This window comes from Oxyura jamaicensis, chromosome 4, assembly GCF_011077185.1.
Source record: "Oxyura jamaicensis isolate SHBP4307 breed ruddy duck chromosome 4, BPBGC_Ojam_1.0, whole genome shotgun sequence".
NCBI lineage: Eukaryota > Metazoa > Chordata > Aves > Anseriformes > Anatidae > Oxyura > Oxyura jamaicensis.
In genome coordinates, this window is record NC_048896.1 from 8,907,294 (window position 1) to 8,922,059 (window position 14,766).

The following is a 14,766-nucleotide window of genomic DNA, read 5'->3' on the forward strand; positions in this document are numbered from 1 at the left end:
ATTATTGCGCCACAGAAAAAAAATGTGGGCTTCTTAACACCAAGTGCTGTATATAGACAGCTTAGAAATTGGTGTGTCTGTTTATCTATTTAGAGGAGTGTACATGGCCTATACCATGTCACTGTGTCCATTGTCAATTGTTTTCCTTCAGAAAACATTTAAATGTCAAACTCTCCATTCTGTTCCTTTGTGGGGCTGATCCTGCTGGAACAGACAGCCCCTTGCTATCTGTGTGCTGCTGCAATTGTCCAGAAAGTGTACTGGGAATCTTGAAGGGATGGGATGTCTGTGTCCCCATATAGGTTCTTAGGAAAAGGCAAGATATTATTTAGGAACCACACACCTCTTTGAGGATTATCATCTGCAGTGGAGCTGTCTATCCTCCAGCACTAGCTGATTAGGAAAAATAAAAACAATAAGAAAAAAATCACTAACAACAAAAAAACACTCAGGGCAGGGGCACTACTTTGCTCTCCATTACAGCTCAGAGGGATCTCTGCTTTCCAGGGCAGAAAATCTGCCTTCATGGTCTTCCATTTCACAGCATGCGTCTTTTTGTGGGAGTTTCAAAAATGCACAGCTGAGCCAATGCACTCAGGCAGTATGTAAGTTTTACATACAGTAAGTCAATGTACTGCTGCCTTTAGGGCCCCATGGTCCCTGAGGTGCATTTCATCGGCTCTGTATACATTTCAGTATCACTCAATAGGGTGAAAGCTTATCATCATTAATTATGAAGGTTTATGTTGGCAACCACTTAGTTCCTATGGTTACATCTCTAAGAAATTGTGAAATAGGCACTTCAAGGCTCTGGGCAGAGAAACAAATTGACTGTTACAGAATTCATGAATGATAATAACTCATTTACTTATAATGCTAATAAAAACTTGGTGTAAAATCATCTAGTGCAGCCTTAGAATGTGTAGGGTATTTAAAGGTCAGTGCTGCTCTTAACTCTCCATTAAAACCCTCATACTGCAATAATGCATCCCAGATAGCAATTACAGTGTTTCAGAGTTTTAACTGAGTGAATCTATAATCTGGTCCATTCCTTAGGGCTGCTCTGCATGTGTCCTGCTTGGCACCACAGCACACTGGAACACTGGTATCAAGCTCCTTGTTCCTGGACACAATAAAGTTGTGCCATGGGCAAAATAGACCATGTTTTACTGTCTCATGAAGCACTTTGGGCTATCACATGATCCCAAAAGAAATGGGGCTCTGTGGCAAATAATCTGTGATTTCTATAAGGTCACACCTGCTACCCCACACAATCGGGGCACCTGAGTCCTTCTGGTTTTTGAATTGCTTACCTGGCTGCTGTTCTCATTATCTTATGGTTTCCAGAGTTACTGGGTCCTGGAGTATCTGCTTTGTGTTACAGTTCTTCTCTCTCTCCCTTTTCCCTGTATTTACTTTAGGCTTGCCTGTTTTTCATTTTATTACCTGTTCTCTGCTTGCCTTATGTTCAAGCAGGCACACACCAGGCTTTTCACTATTTTAGGGTGATCTACCACTTCCTATCCTATTTGTCTCATCAGCACATGTAGCAGGTTATTTTTTTCACTCTTTCTCTTCACAGACCTTGCTTTGGCTACAATAAAAATTTTGATTCCTTTTCTCTAGCTTGCTTATTTTCTACCTTCTCCCTTGAGAGCTGGCTTTCCACAACAAACTCTGAATGAGGGAACATCCTCTATTTCAATAACTATGTTTTCATCTTTTCAGCATTGCTACTATGGACCTGATTTATCCCCACATTTTGCTTTTGCCCATCATCAATGTGTACAAAGCAGAGACTTTCCTCAGCTGCCCATGGTGGTGATGCCCTGTGGCTGCTGTTAGTTTAGGGCTTACCAATATGTACAGGTCACTTTAAATTATTCCTCCATCATTCCAGGCGTGGGATGAATCAAGATGAATCATGCAGTGATAGAAGTAATTCCTCCCATCAGCTGAACAATGAATCAGTTGCTATTTTTCTCATAATAAATATGCCATTTTCGATGTGGTACTAAGTAGAGTTCCCTACTAAAACCATGAGGTTGAATGAAGTGGTCAGTTTGTTACAAGCTTGCAAAATAATACGCAGGACGAATTTCATCAGTACAGTCTTCATGGTAAGCAAATGGTGTTTAATAATTTGGAGGAGGAGGTCTGTTTCCAAATCAGGAGTTATCTGAAAACACCATCCTCTAGAAATCTATGAACAAGCTGTTGCCTGAGATGGGAAAACAAGCCCATAACATCCCAAATTTCCTAAAGTCTCTGTAGGCTCTGAAAGTAAACCCAGGACTTAGTTCTGCATTGTGTGTCTGACAGTAGGTGCTGCTATCTGTTGGCAACACAATATAATATATATTATATATATGAATATATAATATATATTTAAGTATATAACCATATATGTATATTTGTATACAAATAATAAAATATATTTATATGTATATGAAATAACAACAACAACAAAACCAACAGAGATTGTTCCTTAAAAATACCCATAAAAATACAGTGCTACCTGTAGTGATCTTAATTGTATTTGAATTTTGTTTGTTGTATATTTAATGCATTACCTGTGATTCAGCATTAACGTTGGGAAGAATGTTACTTCTTTCTGTCCCTGGGCCAAAACCAAACCCAGACTCTCTCGAGATAAGAATGTAAAGCCTGGAGATGCTCTGGGCAGCTTGTTGCTTATTTTCTGTCACTGCAAATTAGAAAGCTGTGATATGGAAGAAGAGGAAAGACCAAACTGATGGGGAGAAGTTGTGCTGGTGGGAGTGTGGAGTGGCAGGAGGATAGCCTTGTGGTTGGGCCAAGGAACGGAACGTCAGATTGGGCTTGGAACAGTCAGTCCTAGAGACACTCACAAATTTTCCATTTTCCTGCTTTGCCACCTGAGAAATAGCAGCAGGCTCACTGCATGTGCTTCTCCAGAGCTCTCCTGGATGGAAGGTGCTCACACAGCAATGCCAGCAGACATCCTATGGAGGAGGTTAATGAGGTGAGTCCCAAGGCTAAGGGATACAAATGGTTTCATCTCTATTCTTTATTTTAGGCACTCAGTCTCTTCTGGATGCAAAATAGACATGTTTCTTTATGCCTTTACCCATTTGGGAAATGCCCTCACCCTCTAGGTTTAAGGCTGAGAGATCTGCAGCACAAACAGGAGCTTTTGCCCTTTTTTCATTATGTCACTTCCAGTGTTAGCTAAATAAAGAAAACCCTTGCTTCACTTAAATTTAAAAGGACACTAAATCATGATTCAAACTTGCATTGACATTTATCCAGTTAGCTGATGTTTGCTAGATGTTGAAGGCACTAATACAGTTGTCTTCATGTCTCAGGCACATTTCTAAGTGCTTCATGACAGTTATTAAGTGCATTAATTCTTTGATGCTAATTTCTGTGTAGTGCTGATGAAAAATACATTTTTTTCCCAGGGAGTTGGCACTTGGCAAATATCTCGATGGCAATAAATTAAAGTTGCTGTTGCCATGGTTTTCTTCTCCACCGATATATGCAGTTACAGCTAGGTAGCAAGGTAGAGAAGCAAAACCACAACCCAGATCACCTTGGTACCTGAAATACACTCCTCTCCTGGCTCTCTCTTTCAGTTTACCCCACCAGAGCGCTTGCACCTTGCCATTCCCTGTACAAAAAATTGTTCTTACACAGTCTCCCAGACCTGGGAGGGCTCTGGACCCATGAGAAGAGGGAAGAAGACAATGGATTTTGCTGAGGAGCATCGGCACACTTTCCCACGCCTTTCCCTCAGTCATTTTGCAACACAAACCTCACCAAAACTACATCCCTCTGCTTCACCCTCCATGTGATGAGGCTAAAAGCAAAGAGGTTGAACTTGAAACAAAAGGGTAGTAGGCTCAGTGTTTGATGCTCTCACATTGCTTAAGCTCCCTGAGGCTTCCCAGAGATTTTAGAGGGAGGGCACAAAAAAATCAATGGATTGACAGAGCTGTGCCCTGCAGCGGGGGTTTGGTTAATGGACCCAGTTATGCAGAAACACCTTGCTGTTTCCCAAGGGGAGATGCCTCAGGGTGGCAAACAAATACTGCTGTTTCCAAGAGTCAGGAGGAGCCATGGAGATAACAGTAGTAAGAATATGTCCATAGATTCTGGGTGAAAGTAAAATATAATTTGACAGGACCTTCTGCTACGCCTGCAGTCCTTCAGCTGTAGCTTCATGCCAGTCTCATGTACCAGCAGAGCTCTTCACTGGATGTTACATGATGAGCAGCTCTGGTTGAAGGAAATGTAAGTCCTCAGGACTGCTGCTGAGATCTTCCATGAAACACTGATCTTATTATCAGCTAAATTTGGATAAGATCACGGACAACACATGGAAGCAAAATTTACCAGCTTCCTTACCAAGTTTTGCTATGTAAAGCCATAATGACAGCTATGTTGATCCTCAGGATCCTTAATCCAAACTTTAGGATTGTCTACTGGCTTGTAGAGGAGTGCAGGATCCTCTATTATATCGTTTCTCTCATCTCTGTCTTCTGCTCACTGGAGCAGGTAGCCATCATGTATTCACCACTGTTTTCACAACTGACATCTTGTCTTGGAAGGCAAAGAAGTCCTGCAGTTACACATAGAAAATTGAGAAGTTAGTATGTGCACAATTTTTACTGATAATCTCATAATAATGCAAAAAATCATTTACAAAAAAAAAAAAAAGAATAAACAGCTTCACAGAAGCCTGTTGCTTTCAGAAAAAAAAAATATCATAATAATAATAAAAATTGATTGCATGGCTGACTGGGTCTGTGCTGAGTTTCTCTCTTTGATGGACTGGAAATAGCTCTCTGCTCTACAGCTAGAGACAAAAAACTCTTTCTCACTTAAAAGAAAAACTACAATTAAGTTGGTTTTTCTCTTTCTTTCAAATTGCATATGTATCTTCACTGCTATATATAACTGCAGTTCTGTCTGTTTTTCTTTCAAAATTGTCTTATTTTGTTGTTTTTATTAAGGAAGATTTTTGTAACTATTTTTATTTTAAATGATATATCAAATAAGAACTTCCAGCATCATTTTTAGCCCATATGTTAAATATTCTCTTTGAAATGTACAAATACAATTTTCTGAATCAAATGGAAGAAAAGTCATTTCTTTGCACTAACTCAGAGATACGTCCTCTCTCTGAAGCAAATGAAGATGCAGTTACAAACTTTCTAGTCTTATGATCTATCTGTTTTACTAACATACTTTTTTTTCTGGAATTTTGGGGAGCCTGTGCTGGGCTCCTTTAGGGTGCTGCTGCCAGTCTTCTCCCAGGGGTCCAGTTCAGCCTCTCAATATTCACTCCAGCATCCTTCCAGACCTGGGCATTATATTGGTTACTGCATTTAAAGCAAGTTCTGAGCTGGGCAACTGGTGATTTCTTCTCCTCTAGCAGCCCAGGCCTGCACTGCTGTAGTATCCCCCCTGCTCAGAGATTCAGGGACATGGTAACAACCAGCTCCTCCTGGAGGTGCTCCTTTTATCCGTGTTTTAGTGTAGTGGGTACCCTGGGCTCTCACTGAATGAGGAGTTTGCAAGTTCAAGCCCTTGTAGAAAGACTGATCATGTATTCCACCTGTGTCAAGACCTCCACTGAAAAGCAGCATGTAAAAATATTACCAGGAGAGATTAAAGAGGCCTAATCTACATGAGTCGAAGAAAACTCATCCTGCTCGAGACTGTGCTGGGCCGAAGTGCAAATGGGAGGCACTGGTGTGCAATTACGACCAAGCTACAACTCTTCTTATGACAGCCTCAGAGCCCCGTCAGGATTACAGCATGGGGCTGCTATGTGATTTTATGTTTATTTATATGCATAGGGCTTGATTTAAGTACAGCAGCTCAGCAGCAAAACTACCATTGATTTATGGTGTGGGCAAGAGGTCGCAGTGAGATACACTGTGACACGTGGATTTGCAGCCTGAACAGAATGTAGAAGGAAGAGAACTGATCTGCATGGTTGCAGGTATCTGGCAGCTAATATATGATACCTACTTTTCTCGTTATGTATAATAAATCGTTTAAAAGTTTGATCACCGTGTCCTGATCATATTTTTTTCAAAGAATGTTCATTCTTTTTTTTTTTTTTGCATCCATTTCCTACTGTAAAGTAAAAAAAAAAAAAAAGCATTACAGATCTTTAAGTAATGGCAATCTATACCTCATACATTATTGAATGCTCCTATTTTTTCCCAGTGAGCTATTTTTTTTTTTCTTATTTTAATATCTCTGGATCTTTGTACAGTTAATTCCCTTGTCACTAAGGCACATAAGTACTGACCTCAGAATTTTAGAATAGGCTTGGAAAAAAATACAGTAGCTTAATTCACATCACCATTGCTAAAGTCTCTGTGCACTTCCATTATAAAAATCCAGTTGCAGCAGGCCGGACTATATAGATTGGTGCAGATGTGTTCAGTTTTCAGGAGGGAATTTATTCTTAGAAACTGGGTCAAAGAATTTGGTTTGGCAGGAATGACCCAAAGTAGCTCAGGTAAAAACAGAAAATTTGCAAAGCAGCTCATTAACTTAAACAATTAGTTTAAAAAATGCTTTATTTTAAAACTATGAATAAATGTTCACTAGCTAAGTTATCTAAAGTTGAACTACAAGGGTGGAGTAAACAAAGGGGAACAGTCCAGAAGCCAGAAAACAAAGAAAACTGGTGTACAGATGTTTTTAATATTCTTTTCCTGTCTTGCTTCCTTAACTCTTCATAGTGTTAGCAAAACTGGATCTTTCTCAATATTGTATGTCTTTTGTGCACTTAGCTTTGATGCTGAAGAAAATGAGCTGTAAGTTACGTTTCTGGCTGATGGAGATGGGCTCTGAGCCTCCATGGATGCAGACCTTCATGAGACAACTGTTCAGAAGACCTAAAAATAAACACTCAAGTTCAAATCCTGAAGTTCTTTGCTTTCTTCTTGCCTTGCTCAAAGAGACCTCCAGTGCATCTGCAGGTAATATGAAGGCACACCAGGGGTTCCAGGGTGGCTTATTTTCCCCTTCACAATGAGGGCAACATGACCACAAAGATCCTGTTCTGCTAGCGTGCCTTCCCAGTGCCATGTACAACATGTCAGAGGGTCTTAATGATCCTGGATCTGCTTGTTTGAGAGTATAGTAATTGGGCTATTCCTCTGAGATGTTCAAGTACACAACATTTGTGAACACTTGTCAATTAACTTTTTCCTTTCAAGAACTAATGACTCTAAATAGCACCTTGAGCACTGCACTGCATCTTTTCCATGTCAGAGCAGGGGGCTTGCACTCAGCACGGCTCTAGATCTGCAAATATACCTGCTAAGATTAAGTCTGCAATGCTAAGCTTTAAAACCATCAATATTTATACAGCAGGCAGAATTCATATCAAACCTGTCAGGCAGAATCTGTCACTGTGGTGTTTCTAAAAGGTTACCAGCCTCAAGGTGTCTGTTTTTCACTTATAAACAGGTTCTAAGATGAATCGCTTTACAATTTGCGTCTTAGTCTACGAGTAAACTGCCTGATTCATCATTGAATTAATGCCTTTGCTTGGGTCCATCCACAGGCGCTGCTCCAGCACACATGATGAATAGCAATCTGAATGATAAAGAAGATAAGCAGGAAATGTCTCCACATCAGAGAAAATGTCTGACTTGTTAGACTGTCATTTAAGGAAATTTCCATATAGAAGACAATCTTTCACAGGGCAGAACTGCACTCAGCAATGTGGTCTGTATTCTGCAGAACATTCCGTTCACATCAGCTACAGTGGGGAGCCTGGGGAAAAGCACTGGTTCCTCTTTAAATATACTGAAAAATTTTACTTGAATATTGCTTCAACCATTATTGAAACTGCAACTGTTTCTCCACCCCTTCCCTTCATGTGCTCTCTTTCCTCAAAAATGGGCTGAGGATTGGAGTTATTAGAACCTTCAGGAAATAAACAAACAAACAAACAAACAAATAAATAAACCAAATCACCACCACCAAAAATAAAAAAATAAAAAAAATCCAGAACTGGGTCTTTGCACTTGCCAAATCAAAAGGGAAGATTCATAGCAAAATAAATGGCATGTCAGAGGAGCAAGATCTAGTATGCCGCAGATGTTAAACACTACTTCTCTCCTGAAGCAGTATTATGTGATCAAGGAGGAAGTGTCAAGGAGGAGGTTACTGAAAGTTTACAGAGAACCACATAACCTGGAGAGTGTCCTCTCAGTTCCTGTCACCTTTGACACGCACTTTCATCTCACTGCTCAGCATCCCTGCTCCTGCAGGAATGCCTGTCTCTTTTCTTTCATACTGAGACATGCAAACAAGGGAAGGAAAATTTTTCCTGTTGCATACACATTATGTGAGAAGGGTAAAACCATATAGGAGATTTATTTTGAAGAGCAGACTCACTCAGTCCTCTCATACGTCCCCCCACCCCCATCCCCCTATTGCTGCTGCAGCTGCCTGCTGCTGTGTGCAGGCAGTGGGCTTGTGTGCAGGTGCTCTCCAAGTAACAAAGGTGCAAATGTCCCAAAGCTGTTTTCTGCTCCAGAATCAGGCTGAGGAGGTGGCCAGTGGCCTCTGATTCAGGCGCAATGTTTTCACCCCTAGGAGGGGCATGTACATGTGTCATGTCCCTACTACCGGTGCAAACATTGGGGTTGCTCTCTTATTCATTCTCTTCTATGTGAGTGGAAAATGAAGAAAACACTGAAAAAACAACCATGGTATTAGCACGTGATACATTATTTATTATCTCTCCTTTGTAATCTGTTCTGTCAGGTATTTTATTATTATTATTATTATTTTCCTTACTAGCCTACTAAAAACATACTTTTCATCCTAATTGGAAATGAGTTGTACAGTAGAAATATTTACTGAGGCATGGAAATCTTGATCCATTTCTTGTTTGAATCAATATAAAGGTTGCTATTTATTTTTGTTGTTTATTTTGTTTGTTTGTTTTTTTGAGACAGGCACTATGTTTCATCCATTTTTCAGTTGATGAATTCCCTGCTGATGAGTGCTTTGTCAAGGTTAATGGTCACCACTTCTGTGTCTTTTGGTGAGGAATAAGAGCATAACTGAGAGTAAAAGTGATAATTTCATAAACTGGAAATGTGCCACTGGGATATGAAAATACGGATTACAGTTGGTAAATAGCATTGCTTTATCTCGAACAGGTGCAATTGTTGAACTTTTCTTGGCATTTTTCATCCATGGTGTAAAAGCTGACAATTTCTTTAAAATCTGATGCAACATGACATTTGTGTCACATCTGATCTGCTTGCATTGGTTTATGTTATGTCAGCTGATGTGATGTAACCAGACATAGCCTAATAGGTAGTGATGTGCAAAACAGGCTTTTTTTTTTCTTTTCTTTCTTTTTTTTTTTTTTTTTTCCTTTCTGTGCTAGGAGTAGTCTAAGATATCACAAAAAGCAACATAATCTTTGACTTCATGAATGTGACATCGTCACGTTATCAAGGGACAGTGACTGTAGGACTATGTTATGTGTGACCCCATGATGTTACCCATCTAAATAGGGAGCTCAGCTTCATCTTAAGAAATGACAATGAAGTACATGAAATCTCCTTAATGATTTTGGTGACTCCCTCTTTTCAGGGGACAACTTCAGTTGTTACCAAGGTGATGGTGACTGGTGGATTAATTCAGTGAATACATGTTAGTTGGCTGTTCATCGGATCTTGGTAGGGCTCTTTCAGGCTAGTAAGTGTGGAAAGATGGTAATTGCACAAAGGGACCACATCACTGAATAAGAAAGCTGCAGCAAAAATCTGCAGGGAGATACAGCCAGGAAATTCTGCTAAAGTTTCAGTCCCCAGCAAGTGTCATGCATCCCCAAGCTCCTTTGAGCACAGTGCAATTTGAAGGTGATGTGTTTAAGTTTCTTTGTGAGCAAATCTACTTCCAGGTGTTTGATGGAACAAAATATTCCCCAGCTGCTGAGGAGCAATGCTAAGTGTGGACCTTTCACAGAAGGTGAATGGGGCATCTCTTGGGATTAGAAACCCTCACTGGGTAAAAATCCAAAGGTGTGATGTGGTCTGTTGAGATGCCTTTTCAAAGTTAACTCACAATGAATATGAATCTAAATGCCATAACTCACAAGCACAGTATTTATTGTGTCCTTTTTTAAAATATATATATATATATATTATTTTACAAATACAAAACAATATATCAAATAACCTTCATGTTGTCCATCATACTGCCCAATTCAGGCAAAGCACAGAGAGCCAGGTATTCTTGAAAACTGAGCCAAGGTAACATGATTCTTCTGAAATATCTGAACTTCTATTGGACCTCCTTTAAGTTATGGGTTCAGACCAGCCATTCACCACACCCTGCCTCAAAGGCCACATATTTTGTCAATATTCCACTTTCTGCAAGATGAAATGCTGCTGATGGAAAGGTCTTTAAGCAGGCTCTACATGTACAATGCCAAGTGATGTAGTTATAGCTGCATGATTAAAATAATAATAATAGTAATTTTTAAATTTAAAAAAAAAAAAAAAAAGCTGGAAGAGGTATTTGTTAGGGAAGTGGTGGGCTAAGTATGTTATATCTTGTATGAAAGGCCTCTTAGGAAAACTTAGAAAAAAAAAATCTATCTGCTTTTCTGTAGAAAGCCAGTCCGTGTACTCATACAAATTGACATCCAGACCACCACAGGGGCAGGGGTAAACTGACCCAGGGCTGCCAACACACAAAAAAAGATGAAATTTTTCACTGAGTGAAGCACTGTGGGAGCCTGTTTCCACCTGCACAAAAGCAATGCCTGTACTTTGCTCTTGGTGTATGGTGAGGAAGGAGTGGCTGCTGTTTACACTATACAACACTCAGCCTTGCTGCAGGATAAATTCACTGCTAAATGTGGTGGAGACAAGGATTAAAAAAGGTGCCATCAGATATGGTATCCAAACCCAAGCAGGGAGATTGTCACATCTGCTCCTTTGCTCAGCATTGTTATCATAAATTGATTGCATCTAAGTCCATCTGCAGCACTGTCACCAGCACTCTCCTGGACAGCTTCATCTCCTGAGCATCTGGCTTTCTTTCATAAATGATAATGGTCTTTTATTAGGCTAGCAAAAGGTACATGATAAAACCAGTCTTAGCAGTGGGTTAGGGAAATAAAATAAACTAAAAACATCAGGTTTGCCGGGAACTTCATGCACAAGCAATTTAAAGCAGTGTGCATGCCCAGAGGGGCCCTGATTGGGACTGGTCTGGCCCAGAGACAGTGAGGAAGGTGGGATCATGCACACCCCACCTGCTCCACCAAGACCATGCCATGGTTGGAGCTGCTCTGCGCAAGAAAAGTCTGGCAGGGCCCCAGAGCAACTCTTCTTTGCACACACAGCTTAGTAAAGGCAGGGGAAACTGCTCAGCAACAGGACACTGAGGCGCGGAGACCTACACAATTCACTCATGCCTCTGTGCACCTTGGTCAGGATTTGAACCTAGATTTCCTAAAGCTGGTATCATCCCTCTCCCGAAACCGGCAAAGAGCGTGGCAGAGGCAAATCTTTTCTTCTTTCTGCCCTGACTTGAGCTAAACACACATTTGCAAGCTCAAAGCCAGCTAGAGGGAAGTAAACTTTGTTAGTGGTGCTGATCTGATTAGGCTGGCAGCAGAACACAGACAAACACAAGCCCTTCCCACCAGTCATTATTATGTCAGAAAAATCTCTGTGACACTGTAAAGGTCCTTTGCATTTTGGCTAGTTGCTTTCCCAGAACAAGCCAGTGATTAATTTATACATACTGCTTGTTATTTTTTCAATTTAGAAAGTTACAGGAATTGTTGTGGTAATGGTTAAATGGCAAGAGATGGCTACCTGTACCAGTAGTGGTCTGAGTCCTGCTCAACCCACTGGCACTTAAGGAGGACTGATTATCCGCACTGCTCAGCTGTTACAAGATCACTTCTGTAACTTTCTCCTAGGGACATATTTTCTTCCCTGACACTATCTTGTGCTTTCTGGAACTCCAGCAACTCTGATGTGTAGATGCAATTTGTTCATGGTAAGGTTTGTAGCATGCTGCTAAATGAATTGACAAGTTCTGATTTCCCCTTACTGAGAAAATCCTCACTGCTTTGAGCTGGCTGCTGAGCAGCATGTGCAGGGTATAACCAATACTGGAAATTATGAACAGTGATTGGATATGTATGCTTAGTAAACAGTTACAAACATTTTGGTAATGATAGTGAAAGGTTCTGACAACTGTGGTTTTCTGTTCTCTTGGCCATTTACAAAAATACAAACATCTCCTTCCATGACTTCTCCTTGCAATATTCATATCTGCTAAAAGAGATATGAAGCTAGAAATCTGTATACCTACTTTGCCTGATATCTATGGCTAGTTTCCTATGGGGACAAAGTTCACCCCTCCAGAGAACAGTGCAAAGACACCATCTCCCAGCAAGATAATATATGGTGAGGTAGACAAAGGCTTTGAAAACTCCCTGAAAGGAACAGAGGATTCATTCAGGGCTCCTCCACATTACTGTTCACTGTTTCTCTATGTAATGTCTTCAATATGTGAACATTTGTAAGTATTGGTTCTCCAGTTTCATGTGTTACATGCACTAGAGAGAAGGGGAAACAACATCTTCAGTGCCAAGAGAGCTTGCCACTCTGTGACTAAGCTCAAAATATTATGTTATCTACGGAGAATAAATAGTGGATTGTAAGTGGCAAAAAGTTGCCACTTACAATTGTTGTTGGGAATAGTGCCTTTTCTGTGCTCAAAACTGCCAAAATATTGCACAAGAAATATGTTGCACAGTCATCCATTTTCTGAGCTCCCAAAGCCTTGGCAAAATGAGTTATCCTTGGTAATTTTGGTCCACAGCTCCTTTGCAGACAATGCAACAGCAGTGGAGCAACTGCACGCTGAACATGGCATTTAAAGCAGTAAAAAACCCTTGTATCTATGCAGAAAGCCTACTGCCAGACCATACTGACCATAAGAGTTTCTGGGATCAGTGACCTGATTATTCTAAACCTCTTCTTTAAATTTCAGCTTTGGATCCCTCTGTTGAGCCCTGGGATTAATCCAGTGGCTGAATCTTTGAATGCATTGCTATTGCAGATGAGGCTGGGACCTCCCAAGACTCGGAGCAATTAAAACTCTTCTGATTTTGCTTCAAATTCGGTGATGTATTTTTATATGCTGTAAGGTGCATAATATATGAGAACTGAGTATTTGGAGGGAGGGGAAAAGGAAGGAGCAATTGGGAAAGGTCTTTATTAACATTTTAGTCAGAATTTAGTAAAAAGAGGCTTATTCTATGTGAAATGAGAGGTGTCAAAGCATAGTACCTGGAACACTGTTTAAAAAAAAAAATAATAAAAAAACCAACAGCATGCTTAATACTTCTGCTGCACCAGAAGTGTAGTGAGTGAGTTCAAGCCAACCTCACTGTCCCTATTCTCTGTAGGTTGCAGGTGGCAAATGTGTTGTTGTAGGGAGTTTCTTAGGGGCCCATGTTGTCAACATGCTGCTCCAATGCTAGGCACAATTATGAGTCTGTAGTTTCAAATTACCTTGTTATTCTGAGCATCTAGAAATCTATGGAAACCAGACTGAGATTTCAGATTCCTAAGTCCATAAATTCTTCCATTGTCAATGTTTGCTTTTTTTAGCTCCAAGACATCTTGGGTAATGAAAAAAGATGTGCCTCTGTATCTATAAGTCACTTATGCTGTTCTGAAATCCTGCTTGCATGCTACATGCGCCTCCAAAATGCTCTTGCTGTTTATGTTCATTGTAGCGTGTTTTGTAAAAAATGTTCCTCCTCATTTTTCTTTGTGCTGAATCTGGCAATATTAGCTACTTCACTCTACGGCCCTAGTTAGAAAAATGTGAATTTCTTTTCTTCTGTGATTTTCTCCACTATGTTTTTCATCTCATCACTGAAATGGAAATATTTTACCAGTTAAATGGAGAAAAAAAAAGCAGCTAAGGGAGACGCTGTTTCATCATCTGGCTAACACAGAGATCCTCAGCATGCAGAATGGTGGTTTATTGCAACAAATTAAGTGCACAAACTCTTCATGTGGAAGAAATGATTTCTGAATTCCCTCTGAAACCTCATTTCTTCTGTAGCAAGATGAGTTAATGAAGAAAATTACAATTTAGTGCCTGTTAGTGCTATAGAGAAACTCTGTCTCTCAAAAGTAGCTTTTTATTATTTGCTGTTATTTTAAACTCCTTTGGACATGATTTGGAAACAGCAGCTGTGATCATTCCTGCAGCTGAAACTTTCAGCTACCTCTTTGCTGAATGATGCCCTGTTAATGAGAACCTCGATTTCCACGGGCTAATGGGACCACTGGTTCTTTAATCAAGTTTTTTTCTTTTAGCACCAGTCAGAAGCACGTGAGAAAGGGAGAACAGAAAAGGTAAATAAAAGCAGCAAGGTTTTGGCTGCCCTTCAAGAGGTTCATCACTGTTGCTTTGGCCTTGTCCCCATCATCCATACCAATGAAGCAGAGTGAAGGTGGCACGTTCCCAGCAGTGGAGAGACTGCACTGTGTGCAGGGTAGCCCCAGGACAGGAGTGAGGTGAGAAACACAACCCATGACCTGCACAGCCCATGCTGCAATGTGTCATGGTCTGGTAGCCTATGTGACAAGAATTTGGGGTCTTCCAGTTTGGGGTGAGTCATCCACACCCATCTGTTTTTGTGCAGCTCAGCGCCTGGCCTTTTCAGCTCTTTGGAAAACC

At 40.5% G+C, this 14,766-nt stretch overlaps 2 long non-coding RNA genes across 2 annotated transcripts in view; one reads left to right on the forward strand and one right to left on the reverse strand.

The window, feature by feature from the left end:
* Window positions 1-14,766, reverse strand: part of LOC118166552 — a 90,721-nt gene that overhangs the window by 29,069 nt on the left and 46,886 nt on the right. The window lies entirely within an intron of this gene.
* Window positions 6,795-8,515, forward strand: LOC118166554. Its single transcript, XR_004750574.1, has 2 exons — window positions 6,795-6,986; window positions 7,577-8,515. It is a non-coding gene; the product is annotated as an uncharacterized LOC118166554 (long non-coding RNA).